Source organism: Solanum stenotomum, chromosome 4, assembly GCF_019186545.1.
Source record: "Solanum stenotomum isolate F172 chromosome 4, ASM1918654v1, whole genome shotgun sequence".
NCBI lineage: Eukaryota > Viridiplantae > Streptophyta > Magnoliopsida > Solanales > Solanaceae > Solanum > Solanum stenotomum.
The window spans coordinates 63,247,710-63,269,537 of record NC_064285.1 but is presented as its reverse complement, the minus strand read 5'-3'; the positions used below and the strand labels follow the sequence as shown (position 1 = coordinate 63,269,537).

Genomic DNA, 21,828 nt, shown 5'->3' with positions numbered 1-21,828 from the left:
TTTAATGAGGATATGTTTTTCACCATGCGTTTTCCTGTGGAGCTCAATGAAAATGGGGTGGAAAAATCATGTTTTACAATACAAATTTCTAAGTATTTCACGGTGGGATTTCAAGAATTCATTGGTGACTATGAATGATGTACTCTTCATAAAATCTCTAAAATTAGAACAAATCGACTTACCAACCAACTTCATTGTAAGATCACAAGTAAGTTAAAAGGGCGGCTAAAAAATTTGACAGTACATAAACTTTTGAAAACTTTTTTCACAACTTTCTCTATTCATTGTATTCTTCTTAATACCATCGACAGCAAAATATTGGACAAGTACATGCATGTGCAAAATAACTAACAAAGAGCCAAAGGCATAATTTTTTTTACAGTAGCCTTCAAATTAATTTTATTTCCTATTAGGTCCAGCATGAAGAAGGAGAAGGGAAAATATTCCACAAAACAAAATCTATTACAATCCTCTTAGATCTCACATTTGAATAATACCGTCTAAGATAAGATATCGAAAGAGGCAGACCAAAATCCAAAACCAGAAAGCTTACCTTGTTGGTCATAATCCAGAGCAAAGCACGAACGACCACTAAAAATCCAAAAATAACATACAAATTATTCTGAAAACAAAAGAAAAGTGAGATGCAAAATTGAAACCTAAAAGTGATGAAGAAAAGAAACAAAGAGAAATAGAAAGAATCACTGAGGGAAACAGAGGGAAATATGCCAAAGAAAACACGTGTAACGTTTAAAAAGAAAAATAAAGAGCTGCATATTGAGAGCAATACACGTGTTAAGCAAATTGTCAATTTATAGTACAAGACATGTTACTTTTTGTACAACTATCAATTGGAGTGTTTGTACACTGCTTGTTGGCTTATATAAAAGAAGAAGACTAGATAGGCATGGCCCGTGCCAGCACGGCCCAAACACTTAACATTTCATGTAGTGAATGCTTTGCATATGAAAAACATACAGTTAAAACTGCATAAGCTTATATGATTGGTATAATTGATGCGAGTGGAAATCATATATGTAAAATGTTAGGGAAAGACATACAAATCTTTTTTAAAAAATTATGCACAAGTGGTACAAGCCAAATAGTAGCGTCTTGTTGTGCTTCCGAACAACTTTTACTACATAGGTCTTCCAAATTCCTCGAGCTTCTTAGCTAGATCAACTCAGACTTGTCTCTCTAGAAAGCTGGTACATCAGTCTTTCTTGTACAATCCAACGACGCTGTATAAAAACCATACAACATAACATAGCAAACCAACTTTCAGTCAATTGCTTATCCCTTCCGCTCATTTAATTGTGTGCATGACTTCAGTGAATGTAGATTTGGTGCTTGCAAGAGAACATGTTTTATGTTCTGAATTATACATATCATCACTTATTTTACTTGATAAGAATCCAGTTGAGTAAATAGAAGTAATGATATCACTGCTGATTTTATGCCAACCAAAAAATCCAAATGAATTAAGCCCAGCCTTGCCGTAACCATTTCTCTCGACACTTCTATGCCTTCTACCTCTCTCCATTGTTTACTTGAAAGAGGGAATAACGGAGTACGAAACTTCATACCTAAAAATTTAGAATTAAAAGTGAATTCACCCTCTTTAACTGAACCTTATACATCGTTTTTGAGAAAATTGAAAAATAATTGGATGTATGCAGAAAAAGAAGAAGCAACACAAAAAAATTGGCTATTACAAACAATAAAACAGTAGTGACATTGGATTTAAAAAAAAAACTGAACTTATAGAGCCCTAGGTATGAAGAAAATCATGTTGGGAGCGTCACCCCCGAATGGGCACTGCATTGTGCGATCCGGATTTAGTCGGAGCTCTAATGTGGGCTCCGGACACCGGGTGGGAAACCAAAAAAAAACACATATTTGACAAGTAATTGAAGAAGCCAAGCCATTATAAGTGCAGAAAAATTACAAATATATAAGAATGTTAATGAACACTGCCTTCCACATATGGAAGCAATCAGTTCCTTCATTTTCTTATTTTAGGTAGAATTTTTTAAATCTATCCAGCAAAATTTTCCTACAAGTAGAGTACCATTCTTGTTATGTATTCTCCTGAACAATGACAAATAAGACAATGCATTCTCTAACTGATTCTCTTCCTTTGTCAAAATGTGTGATATTTTCTTTCTGATAGGTACATTGAGTACATGAGAGCTTAATATTCTTCAAAACAAAGAAACATTCGATTAGATCCTACGTTTCTCAAAAAACATTGAGCATTTTTTTGGAGGAATCACATTTACATGGCATTATAGATTCCAGTAAAAGGAACTACATAAAATTATTTGTTTGGATAAACAGATGCTAAGTTCTTCACACCCTCATCATGGTCATGGACATACATTTTCAAAAAGAAGAGCAGGGGCAACATTTCAAGTACATCTTCTCACTAATCAAATAGACCAGAACATACTTATCTAGATTTCTCAAAATGATAAAAAGAGAAGCTACCTCCACATGTTGTCACGCATAATTTGTTTTGATGGTAGCATACCGGTAAAATCAAGTGGTTAAAGAATTCCTACATTACAAAAAATAGTTGAATGATACATTCAAAGGAACATTCATTTATAGAATCAAAAGATAGTAGAGCACTTTGCAAGGTTTATAGGAAGTCGGATCTATGATGATCAATATGCAACTCCATCAAGTGCTCATTACCAAAACTGGAGTTTAGTCTTTGTTTTTCACAACTTAAGTTAGTTATTAATACTGCTAAATATTATCCGAATTTCACAACTTATAGCTCAAGATTATAAACATCGAGTTGGCACCATTGCCAAATTATAATTGCAGTAAACATGCTCGAGAACCTGAAAGCTCCCAAAGATCCATGATATCAGCATATTAGTTCTCCTCAAAATAGCCCAGTTCAACCCTTCATTTTCCCTTTTTAGTTGTAACAATACTTTGTCGTCCTTAAAATAAGCAATTTAATATAAAGACTAACAACAGAACAAACAAAAAAACAAATTTCATTGCAATCAATGCATATAACATCCTTCCTGAAAAATTGATAATTTCACCTATTAAACTTTTTCTCAAGACAAACCAACTTAAATGGGGAAACAATAAATTTGTCACACCCCGGGCCTACACCCTGGGCGGGCCGGCACCCGGAGACCATTTCTGGCCCCAAGCGAACCCTTGGCCTGGCTTTCTTAACTCAGCGGAAACCTCAACAGAATAACTCGATGCAATGCAATATTACAAAACAACTTAACTTATAAAATATGGCCATAAAGGCAACTCGAATCTCAAAATAGAATATTTACATATATATATAGATGAGAGACTCAAAACTAACTGACTGACTGTTTATCTATGAAGCCTCTAAAATACTGAGATGGATGTTGGGACAGACCCCGCAACATCCTAATAAAACAAAAACTAACACAAAATAATTGAGTCCTCCGGAATGCAAAGAGGCTCACCACTGACTCTGGAGTGCTCAGCTGAATTAACGACGTGCAGGATGCTGATCCGGGGTACCTGAATCTGCATCATCAAACGATGCAGGCCAACTGGCATCAGTACATGAAATGTACGAGTATGCAAGCTGGAAAACTAAGCAACAGAGGCTAGAAGGAAATCTGGAAGAAACTGAATAGCTTACCTGGCTCAACTCAACTCAACCTGACTGACTTCTTCAATATAAGGCAATTTAAAACAAGTGCGATATAAAGAAAGACTGTTTAAAACATGTTATAAACTCTCTGTGTATACAAAGATACAATAAGCCTGAAATGTATATAGAAATACAATGAACTAATGTATATAAAAATACAATAATCTTTGTGTATGAAAATACAATAACTGTTGTGGGAGTTTCTTTAACCGACAACCATCACATAAGAGCTATAGTGATGATACAGCGATCAACCTCACGCTGCCAGAGCATCTTATACCCAGCCAAAGGTATAAGACCTGAACTGCCTAATGGATCCACTAGTCTAATCTGAAAAGGATTCATCTAAAAAGTATGATCTTTTTCTACCCATGGTGGCTAACATGGTTCTATGGGGGTCGTGGGTTCTTTGAACGCTCCCCCAATTCGGTGCTCGATACTACTCCCAAAAAAGTACTGGCTCTTATGTTTTTAAAACACATTTCTTCCTGCTGATATGAGATAATTACTCAAAAACTAGCCCGAAGGCTCTTTTGGAAATCTCAGTTTCCAACCTTGTTTAAATGTAAAAACATTTCTTTAAAACTTCTTTGGGAATACATAGTTCCCTAATAACTTTGAGAAAAGAACTCAACTTTAAACTCTTTACTTTACTTGAACTCTTAACTTAACATGAAACTCTTAACTTAACATGAAACTCTTAACTTTTGACTTGACTTGAAACTCAATACTTAACTTGGAACTTGAGCCTTGGAATGAAGTTAAAACGTTCAATGAAGACTCTTGGAAAACCTTAAAGACTTGCTTTGACTTACTTACTTCTAAGCTTGACTTCACTTGACTTGGAAACTAACTTCACTTGACTTGTAGCTTTACTTGACTTTTAGAAGTACCTTGGAGTGTTGGAAACAACTAGGAAACATAGGTATAATACCTAGGAACATGTATGAAAAAAATGGTGAATGAAAGGGAAGGATTGGTGTCCTTGGCACTAGGAGAGGTGCGACAGCCCAGCCCCTTTTTCCCCAAAATTTGACTTTTTCCCCTTGTTTCTTTCCAATTCTAAACCCTCTCAACCTCAAGGTTTCAGCAGCAACACTTAGAATCATAAAGACCCTTATTATACAATAGATTTAACTCAAAAATCACAGCCGAAAATCTGTACTAAACCAGCAAGAACTTCAACACAACACCACTACAACTTCAACAACCAATAAATCTTCTCTTGGGATTAAAAACGAGTTGGTGTGTGGGGGTATGAACCAACCAACACTAAGGATCATCAATCTCTCAACATACAATAGATCACAACTCAAATACACAGCCCAATCCTGTCCCACAACCAACAATAACTTCAACAACACAACAAACAACATCAACAACAACTAACAACTTCAACAGCAAATTCAATCTTTTCTCAAACCATAAACATGAGCTTGGTGAGTGGGGGAAAGGATCAACCCACACAAAGAACTCACATACCTTGATAAGGATCACCCCCGACGAAAATTCACAATGATCTTGATGAATCTTGTTGATCTCCTCTTTCTTCTCTTCTTCACTCTCAAGAACCCTAACTCTTTCTCTTTCAAAATGGGACAAAATGATCCAAAGATCAGCCTAATACAACAATATAACCTCAAAAGAAATGATTTGTGAAAAGACTAAAATGCCTTTAAATTTCCAGACGGACTCCTTGCCAACTGCCCCAACTTTCAAAGGGCATAACTCGCTCATACGAACTCGGAATTGAGCAAACTCAGTGGCGTTGGAAAGATCATTCCACAAGCTTCGAAATCATAACTGGAACTACTCCTAAATCATCCTGATCTAGGAGTTACAACTGCTCAAAGTTGGCCAAAAATCACTGATTTCCACACTTCGCCAAATTTCCAAATTTTTGAACTTAGCCAAATTTCCAGATTCTGGACTGCCAAATTTCCAGATTTTAAATTTTTCAAAAAAATGACTATTTCCAAATTCAAGCTTCTTCATATTCATTTTAAATTGTCGGATGTTACAAAATTGAGGTACCACACCAAGATAGAAAAATATAGCAACTCTAAAAATGTTCAGCAGATGAAGAAACTGATGAAATTTAGAGGCCCACAAAAGGGAAAAAAATGATTTTTCTTTATGTATGAGAAAGAGAGATAGAGAAATAAAAATGGGAGTAACTTAAGAAAACAAAATGGGCATGACCAGAAGCTCCATACTTGTTAACATGTGTCAACCATGAAAGAGCGAGCAAAGGACTTAAAATTCTCATGTTACCAGTTCCAATCTGAATTGGGGGATTGGGACAAATGCATCTTCATTCAAAGGGCCAAAGTTTAACATCAAATACAAACTAAGCATTATTCTAACCAATTACCAAGTTCAATAGTACAGTCAACTACCTTCAATTGTCACAAAATCATGCTCTAACCCAGCCCTCAGCTTTACAAGTTATTAATTGCATTAGTCTCTAATATAGATTTAGTACTATTTCAGACTCGGGATTCCTTTTTTTTTAAAAAGAATTAAACATGTAAGGCTCAAAGGCCTCTATCAGACTCAGGAGTCAGGATCAACATGACAGAATATTCAGATAAAGAGGGAAATGTAAGGCTTATAAAACAAAAGCCTAAAAGCAAGACGATATGAAAACTACTATTTTACTAACTGTAATAATCATACTAATAATAGGAATCAAGAGATAAATTACAATACCAAAATTTCTTTATTAGACTCTGTAAGAATTAGAGAGTCAAGTGCATCATCAGGTATAACCTCTTCTTTTATCAAAACAACTGAAAATAAGACCACACATTGCTTTACCTGTAAGTTAACAAATTGAGGCGGTAAAAAACACTCAAAATCAGCATAAAAATCCTTTGTACTCTTTAACAACCACTGTAAAATGCCTTTGTACCTGCATCAAGTTATTGTTAAGAACAAAACACGTACACAATCGATAAAGACAGTCAACAAAAGCTACACTAAACAAGATATCAAAAGAGTCCTACATGATAAACCAATAGAGCAAGTCTCGCTTTATTTAACATCGTACTTTCCTTGCAATTATTTGTAAACAACTTGTCATTTGGCTCAACTTTTGCAATGTGTTTCTTCAAGAAAATTCCTAAATAAGACCATGATACCTAACACCCTGCATCCATTGAAAAGAGCACCCAATGTCAATTGGAATAATCCCCATCCAAAAAAAAGTAGATACCTATAAATTTCATATTTTTCAAAATAAGGAGTGCAAAAATGAGGTAATATTTTTCTAACAAAAATACACATGTCCCATAAATAATTTTTTATCAATACTATCCAATAGAATAAATAATGTACATAATGACAGATGAGTATATTGTAAAATAACATCAGTCAAAAGGCAAAAAAAAAAACTAAATGTGATATAGTTGTTTCTGGCACAACAACAAACACTTTGTGCATCAAATACCTCAAACAATAAAATTTAAAAAGAGTGTAATTCATACTATTCGAGTTAAATGAATTGTAATCAAGTTGTTAAATGTTGGCAAGTCATTTATCTTTCCGATTTTACTTACTTTTTCCATACCTGCAATCTTAGAGCTTCAAATACGTTCAGACAGATTGTTAAGTTGTGTGAAGAATAGAATAGAACACAAATAGTTTGTAGCAATATAATGTTCAAATTTAGGGGAAAAAGAAAATAAAGAGTATAAATTCAAAACATGCATCCACAAAAAAAAAACTTTGTGAATGTAGAAGAACTAATAGACCTAGCAAAGCTAATGTTTGTTAACAGGGAAAGAATAGTTGAAAACTCACGGTTGAGAAAAAAGAAGGTTGTAAACACGAGACGTCGGTGAACTCCAAAAGAAAGCTCCGCAGCCATGGCGATGAAATTAAGGCAAAGTGAATTCTGAGTAATCAAAGGGAAGACATGTGTATACTTGTACATGTGTCATGAATAGAGTGAATCATCAGATGGCACCAAAAGGTACTTGCAATGCAACAAATAGTACAAATTTTAATAGTTATGTTCCTGCACCCAACTTTCATTTCTAAATAAGGCTAAAAATAGGCTAATTACGTTATAAATGCCATTGATTGAATCATAGTAACATATATAAAATAAAGATATTTTATATAATCTCACTTCACTTATAATTACAAACTTAAAGAATTAGAAAGTTAAATATATCTGCAATACATATGGTGATGAACTTCTGAGAATGAAACAGTTCAACTTTCTTTAGTGTAAAATTAACCTGCTATGTTTTATAGCAGACTTCAAACACTAAAAGATATAATTACATGGTCGAGAAATCACGAAAGACAAAGCATAAGCACCAAAAAGAGTCCAAATCTAACACTTAAGACTCAAAGCACATGATAACATACACTACTGTGAATAATTTATTTAACTGCTATCATCTTGCACATCTTGCACATCCATTCTACTTTTTCAATTACAATGAAAAAGCCATCAGATAACTCTTAATTCCCAAAGAGATTATGAGACTCCAACTTTCATAATTAGCAATTCAACCTTTTAAGGCTCATCCGCAACCATCCTTCGCTAGATCATGCTCAACAATGTAATTATGGAGTCCAATGTAAGATCAAGAAGGATTGAAAATCAAGAAATTCAAGTTGGTATTTATAACCGTTAACCATTGTGCTAGTTTCTCTATATAAATGTCATCATGTTGGATGTTCCTAAAATCACAATTACTAATCATCTACATGTAAGGTATTCTAATAAATCAAATGACCAAGATATGGAAGAACTCATTATATGTAGCTTTCAAGAAAACAATTTAAATAGGCATAATACATAAATATGCCCTTTAACTTTGCCTCAGCTGATATTTACGCCCTTCAACTTTAGTTGTGCACAAGTAGACACTTAAACTTGTATAAAATTAAACAAATAGACATATACATTCTACTTCTTCAATTATACTTAGTATAGTGAGTCCTTCACATTGAAAAGGCTTCTAATGGCAGTCAACAGTGTAGTGAGTTCTCCTATACTAGGTAGATTTTCCTAAAATAAATGTGTTCAATGCTGAAGACATTAATGTTGAAATCCTCATGCTCAACTCATCAAAAACATGTATTTTCTTAATTGTACTGCACAAGGGCTAAACATCAAACAGGCAGAAAGAGCAATCACGAGCAAGAATATATAACTGAATTGGATATAAAACACAAAAGCAGTAGCAATTAATGTGGGAATCCCAAGTCTCAGCAACTACAAAATGCATAATGAAGACAATAAAGGTAAACACCAATCGGGCAAAAGAACAATCACGAGCAAGAATATATAAATGAAATGCATATAAAACACAAAACCAGTGATAATTAGTGTAAGAATCCCAAATCTCAGCAACTACAAAATGTATAATGAAAGACAGTAGAATGTAAATACCAAACGGAATCACAAGCAAGAATATATAACTATACTGCATATAAAACATAAAATCAGAAACAATCATGGATAGAGCCAGCTTATGGTTAGAACTCATCCGAACCCCCTTCGGCGAAAAAACGATTAGAATGAAAAATTACCTTGAATTTCCCTAGTCAAATATGAAATTTCATCACGAAATCGATGCATCAGCTCAGACTTGAATCACTCTCCTCTGATTTTCCATCAAGCTCTTCCTCTCCGAAAATGTAATACCTTCATTTCTAAATCTCTTCTTCTCCTTCTCCGCCAAGAGTGAGAATGAGGAAAATGAAAAATAGAAAAAAACCAAAGCAAAATTATTGAAAATTAGAGGAGGTAGACACGTGTAGTATAGGTGTTTATTTTCTAGTTCTAGGGAATATGGCTCAAATGGTGTAGTACAATGTTTAATACTATTGGTACAATATTTTAGAGCTAAAGAGCTGCATATTGAGAGCAATACACGTGTTAAGCAGATTGTCAATTTATAGTACAAGACACGTTACTTTTGTACAACTATCAATTGCAGTGTCTTGTTACTCCCTCCGTCCCTATTTACTTGTCCATATTTCTTTTTTTAGTTGTCCCTATTTAGTTGTCCATTTTGACAAATCAAGAAAGGACAACAAATTTTTTCCTATTATACCCTTATTTACACTTCTTGAAAATTGTAAAAGTGGATGTTGTTTCCCTCCAATTTATTTCACTTTAATTCAAATAAGTGGTTGTAATTTTGAAGTGAAAAGTTGTCATAAGGGTAAAATTGTAACTTCACTGTGCTAATCATTATTGTCTTAATCTGTGTGTCATTTCTAAAGTGGACAACTAAAAAGGGACGGAGGGAGTAGCTTATATATAAAATAAAATAAAACTAGATATGGGACTCCGTGCCAGCACGAGACCCAATATATGTTATTGTTTCTGTTTTAATTTATGTGGTACATATGAACTTTGAAGTTAATCAATTTTTTAGTATGTTTTTATATATTTTAAGTTGCTAATTATTTTTATTTAGAGTATGTTTTACGTAAATATATTATAAATCACAATAAATAACAAGTTAATTTAAAAAAAAAACTTATAAAAAATTCATTGACTTTTGAAATTTCATTTGTATCACATAAATCAGGACAAAGCGTGTAATATATATGAAAATGACATAAAACGTACTATAACTCACAATCATTACCAACTTAAAATATCTATATATCTATATTTCTCCCAATTTATGTGGTATAGATGAAATTTTGAAAGTTAACAAAAACTTTTTATATGTTTTCAAATATTTTAAGCTATTAATTATTATAATTTATAATACTTTTTACATAAAAAAATTTATTTATATAAAGTATAAAAGAAAAAATTTTAAAAAAGGAAACATAAATGTTAGCAAGAGTCCAATCTATGTTAATTTCTATGTTTTAATTATTGTAATACCAATTGAATTTGGAGAGCCAACTAAATTTTATTAAAGGATTTTTTTATAAATTTTAAGTTGTTAATTATTATAATTTATAATATTTTTATTAATTTTAAACCAATATATGTTTTTCTCTATCTCAATTACATGAGACATATGAAATTTGGAGAGTCAGCTAAAATTTTAAAATATGTTAAGTTGTTAATTATTATACCTTATAGTACTATTACGTGATTTTCAAATAAAATATGTAATTTTTTTTATTTCAATTTATATGTCATTGATATAATTGCATATATTAAGTAATGAAGAATTAATGTCTAAATTATGTGACACCTATGAATTTTGGAGTGTAAATCAAATTAGTTATATGATTTTAAAAAAATAAAGCGGTTAATTATTACAATTTATAATACTTTTTATATATTTTTTAAATGATATATATATATATCTTTATGATATTGATATTAGTATTGTAATAAATTAAATTTTATTATTTTTAAATTTATGATCTCAATTATCAGCCTATGCCACATTATAAAATAGTCCAAAGTAGATATCAGATTTACAAAAATGTCGATGCCAGCTAAAATAATAAAATAACATCTAAGGGCATGAACCTATATATGTATATATAAAGCTGAATATAGAAAATCTGATGTGGCATCTCTGTATGACCAGTATTTCTATTCATCTTTTTTCTCCTTTTTTTGTCATTTTATCTTTGTTTTGTATTTCTTATTTGTATTTTTAAAAAAAAATATTTATATCATACCCGATTAATTATGGCCTTTATAACATCCAATACACTAATATAGATTTAAGTAAATGAAAATGGAAGATGAAAAGATAAAAACTATTCATTTTTCATAACTGTTTATAAATATTTAGCCTATAAAAAAAATAAAAATAGTTGACCATTTGTAACAAATAAGAACAAATTTCTTCACTTTGGCTCTTTTTCTTCTGACAATGATGATCAATATATGGTATCAACTTCTATCGCTAAGATGTCCATCAAATTTCTAGGTCATGTGAATTTTTTAACGAAAGAGAAAGAGAGAATATTTCATGATTCTTGTGAAGACATTGATGTAAAGAAAGAGATTATGTAACAAAAAGTTCTTTTCAAAATAAAAGACTTTTTGAAAAAATGTTTATTCCTCCTACAAGGAGAGAAAATTCATTGTGGTTGACAAATTTATAAGAAGGCTGATTAGTGTTTCAAAGGGTAAGAAAAATTATTTGGAGAAAAAATCATTTTATTTATGGAACTTGTATAAAATTAGGAGGAGAACAAGCAAAAATTTATTTTGTGATTTGAAAAGAGAGAAAATTAGATATTATTTCTTTCAACCTCATTATTCTTCTAATTTGTTTCATCTTTTATTTTGTCTTGATTTTTTGTATCATTAAAGTTTTTTTTTCTGATTTATCTTTAATAAAAGTTTATATACATTTTCTTAAAAAAGAATTTAAAAAGATGATCATATTTAGTTCCTTTCCTCATCAATGCTATTAATCTCATAATTAATGTTATTTATATTATTTTGTTAATTCTCTCCTGTCTCTTAGATCTGATGCTCTTGAGCTGAGGGTCTCTTGGAAACAGTCTCTCTACCTCCACGAGGTAGTGGCAAGGTCTGCGTACTATTTACCCTCCCCAGACCCCACCTAGTGGGATTTCACTGGGTTGTTGTTGTTGTTGTTGTATATTATTTTGTTAATTACTTTTTTTTCTTTCATTTAATTATTCATTTGAAGAAATTAGTTATTATAACTTTATAAGAATTACACATGTATTTTTACACAATTGATTTGTTATTTTAAAATTTTTTGGATCATTTTTCATCTTAAAGTTTCTATCTATATGTAATAATAAAGCTAAAATAGAAAATATGGGGTGACACCTTCTTAGCAATAGATACTTATTTATTCTTATCAACGTTTCTGACATTTTTTGTTATTTTTTCCTTAAAATAATTGTTGCCTCGATTTTTAGGTTTAGTTTTATTTTTTTAGCATTTTCTAATTTTAGAAGACTGAAAAATTTATATTGAAAATTTAAAAAAAAATAAAAAATGATTTATTTAACTCCTATCATCATCAATATTATTATTAATTTGTTTTACTTCTCTTCTTAATCTTCATTTCATCATTAATGTAATTTATATCATTTTCTTAGATATATATATATATGTGTGTGTGTGTGTGTGTGTGTGACATTTCTTAGAAGTTAGAATTATGATTTATTTAATTTTTTAAAATTTTGAATTCTTTTGTCATACTAAATACAACATGTTTTATTATAATTACATTTAATATATTAATGAATATGTTGTATGAATGAAAAGAAAATTATCATTTCACAAAAACAAAGGTTAAAATATAATTTATTATGATTAAGGAAAGATAAAATTATTATTCCAATATCCATACCCATATATAATACATTAAAAATTAATTGAAAAGTTGTAAATGGAAAAGGAATCACCATTTAAGGAATCATTATTTTTAAATTTTTGGATCATTTCTTCTTCTAAAAGTTTCTATCCATATGTAACAATAAAGTTAAAATAGAAAATGTAGTGACACCATTCTTAGTAATAGATACTTATTTAATTTTATCAATTTTTTCTGACAATTTTGGTTATATTTTTCTTTAAAATAATTATTGCCTCAATTTTATTTTATTTTTTAATTTTAAAAGATTGGATATTTTATGTTAAAAATTTAAATAATAGAAAAAATAATTTATTTAACTTTTATCATCATCAATACTACTAATTTATTTGACGTTTTTTCTTAATCTTCATCTAATCACTAATCTTATTTATATAATTTTCTTAAATCACTTATTTTTTCTTTTTTAACTCTTTTATATATATAATGTTAGATATGTAAATGATGATGTGACATTTCTTAGAAGCTAAGATTACTATTTATCTAATTTCTCCAATTTTTGAGTTCTTTTGTCATACTAAATACAATATGTTTTATTATAATTACATTCAATATAGTAAATAATATGTTCTAGGAATTAAAACAAAATTATCATTTCAGAAAAATAAATGTTAAATTATAATTTTATTATGATTAAGAAAAGATAAAGATATTATTTCAATATCCCATAACCACATTCAATACATTAGAAATTAATTGGATATAACTGTAAATGAAAAATGAATCACCATTTAAAGAAAATAAATATTTGCAATACCATAATAATTAAGGAGAGAGTAAGATATTATTTTAATATCCTAATTCAGAACTTTTAATCTACTACTCAATTAAAAAGAAAATGCATTTAATAACATTAAAAAGTTATTAGTTTAATATTTTTTCTCATTGTACTAATTCAATTCAATCAAACTTAATTTTAAAGATAAAATAACAGCTTCATTTTAATTGTTATCAATACATTTTAAGAAATTATCGTGAAAAGGCTTTTCTTGCACCTTATTTTTATTTTCAAATACTATTATTATTTTTTCTGTCATTTTTCAATGATTTTTTATTTCGATCTAAAATTTAATGTTTATTCTTAAAACTCTGATGGTACAATTAAGGTGGAGTAAAATATAATAAATGATGATTCTTCTACTAAATAAGAAGATATAACGAAATTGAAAGGGTGAATTTTTTATTTTTTTTTAAATGGATAGGAAATTCTATTAAGGTAACATTACGTCATCATTCAATATATTTTTAATATAAATTTCATTTGTTGATGCATTTATTTAGTACTCGCTCTGTCCCTAATTACTTGTTCACTTTTCCTTTTATAGTTGTCTCTAATTACTTGTCCATTTTGACAAATCAAGAAAGAACATTTTTTTTACCTATTATACCCTGAATTAAATGAGTACTTTGAAAATTGCAGAACTTTTCATCTACTTCATAATTAATAGGGGTAAAATGATAAACTCACTATGTCATTAATTGATTTCATAATAAATGTGTCAATTTAAAAGTGGACAAGTAATTAGGGACAGAGGGAGTATTACAGTGTTATTTGATATTATGAGATATTTCTTACACATTTAAGGAGAATGGTACACCGGAATATATATTATATATTAAAGGATCAACTTCATGCAATGGAAGAATATGTTATTAGCAAATATATTTTAACTTATTTGATAAAAAATATATTCTTCCTCATTTAATAGATGTAAAATTTGTGAAGCTTTATTTTTTTCACAATCTTCATATTATTAAAACAAATAATAATATTACGATTAAACAACAGAGTAAATATAAAATTAATCAAAAATATTTAATTTTAATGATCGTGCGAAGTGCGGCCAAGTTCTCTAATTTAAAACAAAAAAGTCATTTTTAAATGGGTCTACTATAGAATTCCTAGAAATCCAACTTCAAAAATTATGTTAAAAATGGAAACTAAAAAGTGAAATAAATTTAATTGAGAGTTATCCTTCGTCTGTCCCATTTTATGTGACACTTTTTATTTCTCAAGAATCAAATAGTTTAAGTTTGACCATAAATTTGCGTATGATATCTTCAAATTTTTTAAAATAAAATTTATATATTTGTAAACTACGTAAAAATCAAAACATTATAATTCATAATAATTAATAATTCAAAATATTTTAAAGATCTATGAAAAATTTAAGATGAAAGATAAACTAAAGAGAGTAAAAGGGGAGAATGGAAAGTAGAAAAAAAGAATAGTTCATCTTTTTGGTGGGCCTCAATGTACAATTTTTATAGCTTTTAGTCCAACTCTTTAGTGCAATGTTGGTCCTCTAAACTCCAATTTCTAAATAAGAGTAATAAGAAGATAAAAGATAAAAGATAAATGATAAATGATAAAAGAAGAGTCATATATATATAATATTACTAATTACTAGTGATTAAAAAATACAAACAACCCTAGGTGGGGACGAGATTATTAACGTGTCTACTTTGGCTAACAAGGTTATTTTTGACATTTTGGGCCTAGGTATGTCTTGGTGGATTTTTTGGAGGTTCCGAGATTAATTTAGTCTTTTTAGGCATTGTGTTAGTTTCTTGTGACTTTTATGGATGTCGGATCAAGGAGACCTCAGATTCGTATTTTGACGATTCCATTAAATTCGGATGTCGAATGTAGTCGATTTTCACATGTGGTTTGTGTGTACGAAGCTCTAAACGAATCCTGAAGGTCATTTTGCTGATTATTGTGTAATTGTGTTGGTTGGTTTTCTGGTACCTGGTGTGCCTTGTGATCGTGAGAGGTTGATCGCTTTCGCGAGGGACATGTCCAGGTGGCCTAACCTTCGCGAATGTAACACTCTGAAAATTTCTAAGCTAAGACCTAAATCATTCTATAATACCTCGCAACTCTACTCTTAAGATTTGAATCGTTCGTGTAATACCTCGAACTTTGAAAAGGTCTAAAGAGGGCTAACAAGCAAGTCCACGAACCAAAATGGACCATGGACCCTTCACGGAACCCTAAGCGGTCCGTTTAGGGGTCCACGACCTGTTTATGGCAAGGTGGCCAACCGTCCAAAGGCTGCCAAGGTGGGGGTCACCTAGATGGGACCCTAGACGGCACGTGGTGGTTTGTACGGTCCATTTAGGGGTCCATACAAGTCACCTATCAGCTTTTAAGTTTTGGGTCAACTTCAAACAATCATATCTCTCATCACATAATGAATTAGGTAGCGCATTACCTATTAAATTAAAGGTCTTTAGGTCTTTTTTCCAACACCATTAAGTTTCCCCATTTTGAGTTAGGAGTAAAAAGTTATGTCCGTTTTAGTAAGGCACTATCAATCAGATGAATGTTTAGCGAAGGGGATATATGAGTGTATTTAGGTAGTATTTTTCCAGATTGTAGGCTAATATATTTAGGAAAGAGGTTGGAAGAGGAAGTTAAACGTTGGGAATGAAATGTGTATTTGTTTTAATCAGTGGGTTAATGTAATTTAGGGTGGGTATAGTTAATTTGAATCGGGTGTAGTTAATTTGTGTTGAGTGTAGTTAATTTGGATTGGGTATAATTAGAAATGGGTGGGTTTGTAAATTAATTTAAGTAATTAAATTGTAAACAATAGATGGTCACCACTCACCACGTATTTAAAAAAATTTAATTGAATTATTTAAATTACAATTCGCTATAAAAGTGATCAATATTGGACTTAAATGTGGATGACAGAGGTATTTGGGAGCCAATAGGTGGATGACAAGGGTATTTTGGGAGTCAATAGATGGATGAAGGGTAGTTTTGTACCATTTCCAATAGCTCGATGGCGTTTTAGGCCTTATTCTATTAATATATTAAGTAATAATTTAACTTCAAACTATCAATTTAACCTTCAAACTACAAACAAGCAACAATCGATGGAGGAATCGGAAGTTAGTATAGCAACAAGTAAGTTTAGCTCCATCTGGGCCTTCATTTCGGATCTCCGGCGACTACAAGCAAGCAACAATCGATGGAGGAATCAGAAGTTAGTAGAGCAGCAAGTAAGTTTAGCTCCATCTGGGCCTTCATTTCGGATCTCCGGCGACTACAAGCAAGCAAATTGATGGAGGAATAGGAAGTTAGTAGTATGTCGGTAAAGCTCAAATTTTGGCTTTCCTTTTTTTGATTTGGGAACTGGTCTCTTTTTGGGCCAGTTCTTTTTTGTATGGTCATTTTAAATTATGAATAAAAAGGTAATTGGACCAAAAATTTGATTAAAAAAAAAAAAACCTTCAAAGGCTTGTTATTCAACATTATAACATGACTCATATACAAGGTGTATGTGAATCTATTTGTGAGATTATTTACACCCGACACATATATATGACTTATTTTAGATCATGAATTTTAAAAGTCTTTTTAATTTCTTAAACTCCACACGTAGTCAAACACTTTTATATAAATTATTGTAATAAGGCATAAGTACCCCTTGAACTATACCAAAAATCTCAACAACACACCTAAATTTAACTAGGATCCTATTATCCCCCCCCNCCCCCCAAAAAAAAAAAACTATTTTAAAATGAAATAAACACACCTTAAATGCTGATGTAACATAAAGAGTGTGCACACCACAAATTATAATTATAACTATGCCTCAATCCCAAACTATTCCCGATGAAAAGAACAAACACAACCTAAAATATAATTTGTTTTGTGAGAACTGTGCCTACCACAAACTTTCTGCTAGCCATGGCTGTAGACTGCCGTAATGAAATGCAAGCATTGAGTAAACATTAAAAAAAATGCCTCAATTTTAGTGAAATTTCACATCTTTCATTGCGGTTATAATCTTTTCAATTTTTGCACAAAATTGCATGCTATAAATAAAGACTTATTTGTAGTTTACAAGATGGGAGTGACTTTCATGCCAGACAAAATGAGAGACGTGAGACTAAATAGTTAGGATCTTATGTAAAGGAGGTACGTGGATGTGTCAATAAAAAAGTGACTATTAAGATTAGTACAACTTCAACTTACTGAGGATATGAATCTATGATCGAGTGTTGTCACTCTTCATGTGTGAGAAGGCAGGGGGCTAACCTCCTCTCTGTTTCTCCTTATTAGTAATATTATTTAGGAATCACATAGTTTCTTTGTCCTTCAGAATTTATTACTATCTATTGCTCATTTGTTTGATATCCCAATGATTTTTTCCTTCTTATTTTCTATTAATCATGCTTTGAATTCTTTTTCTTTTGAGACGAGTGTCTATCTGGAGAGAATAATATAAATACAGATCACTTTCCGAAGAGAATTATAATAATTTCAGATATTGTTACATCACTTACATTAACACAACAAACAATAAGCTACATTATTTCTTAAGGACCAAATTGCATTCTATATATTTATGAAGTCAGATAAAAGCAATATTTTGATAAAACTGGTTTTAGTGATCTCTGTTCCTTTGGATATTGTTTTGCCAGTTGAAAGAGTTTATTTCTTTATATTATTAATCAATATCAATCAAATACGACTAGATTGTTTGAGTCGACTATATGAATAATCATCCACGCCCATGCAATTTGAACCCATGCAATAAGGTACAGAAAAGTAGGAAATTTCATCAAATACAGAAGTAGATTTCATTTTACTAACAATCATAACTGAAATTCAATGAAACATCAGCTTCACAATAATGCATAATGCGTGATTCATAAAGTTTAACTAAATTCCTAATTTAATCACTATTTACTGATACTAAATTCAAACCAAAATCAAACATATCAAATAAAGAATTTTTTATTATAACTGAAATTCATCAAAACATCAGCTTCGCAATTCATAATTCAATTGTTTAACTAAATTCCTAATTTAATCACTATTTACTGATACTAAATTCAAACCAAAATCAAGCATATCAAATAAAGAATTTTTTATCATAACTGAAATTCATCAAAACATCAGCTTCGCAATTCATAATTCAACTGTTTAACTAAATTCCTAAATTAATTACTATTTACTGATACTAAATTCTACTCAAAATCAAACAGCTCAAACAAAGTTTTTTTGTTTTTTTTTAATCAATAAAAACAGTTACTAGCAATCATAACTGAAATTCAATGAAACATCAGCTTCACAATTCGTAATGCGTAATCCATAAAGTTTAGCTAAATTCCTAAATTAATCACTATTTACTGATACTAAATTCAAACAAAAATCAAACATATCAAATAAAGAATTTATCTTTTTTATCAAAAAAAAAAAAGTTACTACCAATCGTAACTGAAATTCATCGAAACATCAGCTTCGCAATTCGTAATTCAAAATGTTTAACTAAATTCCTAAATTAATCGCTATTTACTGATATTAAATTCTATCCAAAATCAAACAGCTCAAACAAAAATTTCTTTTTGAGGAAAAAAAAGACAGTTAATATCAATCATAACTGAAATTCATCCATACATCAGCTCCGCAAAGCGCAATTCAGAAAGCTTAACTAAACTCCTAAATTAATCACTACAACTGATACTAAATTCCATCCAAGATCAAACAAAAATTTCATTTAAACAAAAAAAAACAATTACTAGCAATTAGGGGTGTCAAAAATGAACCCAAACATAGATAACCCGCCCAATCAGTCCAGAATTTTAAGGATTGGGTTCAATCTCAATCCATTCAAGCCTAACCCATTTTAAGAGAATCCTCAATTGAGCTCAATTCAATCTTCAATTTTGACCCATTTTAAAACTCTTTACTAAGATATGTTTCTATATTAAAGGTATGAATTATTATCTATTTAACATCTTTTAGGATTTATCTATCCATTTATTACTTTTTTTTAAAAAAAATCTTGAACTGAAATTCGAATTATGATTATAAAAAATAAATATCATTATGTTAAAATTATTGAGATTAATAGGGTCAAATTGGGCAGGTCAAGACCCAACCCCTTTTTTAGCCCATTTGAACCCAACCAATTTAAGCCCAAAGTAAACTTGGGCGGGTCAAGGCCCAACCCGATTTCTATTTCAACTCATTTTAATATGAGCAATTTTCACAAATAGCAAACATAAAGATCAAATTTGTATGCTATAGCTATAGTTTATATAATTGCGCTCCATAGCAAACATAACATCAAATTGTATAATTCGCTGGCTCCTTTTCAAATTTGTATAATTTCGTTGGCAGATCATTTGTATAAATTGTTGTCAGCCTCTCATTTGTATAAATCGTTGCCAGCCTCTTAATTCAATTTTATGTGTTTATATATCTGCATAAAATTTGAATTTGTATACAATTGAATTGAAATAAAACGTTTGTATATCAAATCTCTCTTTCTCTCGCTTTATACAAACATAAATTATACATTGTATTTTGTATAATATGTGTTTGTATAAAGCGAGAAAGAGAGAAAGGCAAAAGAGAATTGGGCAGATGAATATTTGTATTGTATAATTATAAGTGTATAGGACGAAGATATATGTATTCGCATGTGTATATACAATTTTCTCTCGCTTTATACAAACATAAACGCAATTTATACATTTCTGTTTGTATAAAGCGAGAGATGCGAGGGAGAGACTGGCGAGCGAGAGAGGGAGAGTGGCGAGCAAGAATTTCAGGGAGAGAGGCGATTGGCAATAGTTTGCTACGGGGCACAATTAAATCAAACTGTCGTTATAGCATTTAATTTAAATTAATAGTTTGTCATTATATACAATTTTCCCTTTTTAATATCTCAAATTTCAATCCAATTTCAATCCAACCTGCCTATTTGACACCCCTACTAGCAATCATAACAAAAAAATTCATCGAAACATCAGCTCCGCAAATCGCAATTCAGAAAGTTTAACCAAATTCCTAAATCGATCACTATTTACTGATAGCACCAAATCCTATCCAAAATCAAACAGATCAAAATTTAAAAAAATTAATTATTTAAAAAAAAAAAACAGTAAGACGAAGAAATAAACCAAAATAGAAGAAGAATAAAGGAAGATCAAGAGCTTTACCGGTGAGAACAATAGCTTTGACATCATTTCTCATAGCTGCCTCATTCCATTTCTCCTTTAACCCAGCGAAAACTACAACCAAATCAAAACTCAAAATCAAAATTCCGCTTCAACAAAACAAATCAAAATTCCTTTTCGATGAATTTTAAGCTTACTTTGAATAGCAAGAGCATTCACCGGCGGATTGACGAATGTAATTACCGCAACGCCGTCGTTCCCAACCTCCATCGTCACTTTTGCTTTCGCCATTTTCAACGAAAATTATTAATCTTAGCTCAAAATTTTGGGAATTGAATAAAGAAAATTGAATTTATATAGGAATTCAATTGAATGAATCTACTGTACATTTTAATGGATTGTGGTGCACTGATGGGAGTGTTTTACCCTTAACCAGAAGTCTCGAGTTTGAGCCTTCGGTATGGAGAAAATCCTATTGGGAGCGCCACCCCGTAATGGGCCCTGCAATGCGCGATCCGGATTCATAATGTGGGTTTCGCACACCTGGTGGGAAACCAAAAAAAAAAGGAAAATTGTATGAAATAACAAACTATTAATTCAAATTAAATGTTACAGTCATAGTTTATTGGGAAAATGCATAAGTACCCCCCTAGCCTATACCCGAAATCCCAGAGACACACCTAATCTTTACTAAGGTCCTATTACCCCCCTGAACTTATTTTTTAGTTAATTGTTTACCACTTTTCGGCCTACGTGGCTGAGTCCGTGATTTCACCTATGTTAGGCGCGTGGGTGCAGCTTTTAGACAGCACTGACCAATAAAAATTGGTCATGTGTTAAAATAAACTTGGAAAAAATAAATATTAACTCAATTGTCTTCTTCTTTATTATTGTTCTTCATGTTTGGAAAAAAAA

The 21,828-nt window shown here is 30.7% G+C and overlaps 1 long non-coding RNA gene across 2 annotated transcripts; it reads right to left on the bottom strand.

The window, feature by feature from the left end:
• Window positions 1-1,304: 1,304 nt before the first annotated feature.
• Window positions 1,305-9,369, bottom strand: LOC125863369 (uncharacterized). Of its 2 annotated transcripts, XR_007446130.1 has the most exons (5): window positions 9,221-9,369; window positions 7,472-7,565; window positions 6,488-6,581; window positions 2,491-2,560; window positions 1,305-1,586 (listed from the first exon to the last, which is right to left on the bottom strand). It is a non-coding gene; the product is annotated as an uncharacterized LOC125863369 (long non-coding RNA). The 2 variants fall into 2 exon arrangements; XR_007446131.1 differs by lacking the exon at window positions 1,305-1,586 and having other exon boundaries at window positions 1,890-2,560.
• Between the last annotated feature and the right edge of the window lie 12,459 nt (window positions 9,370-21,828).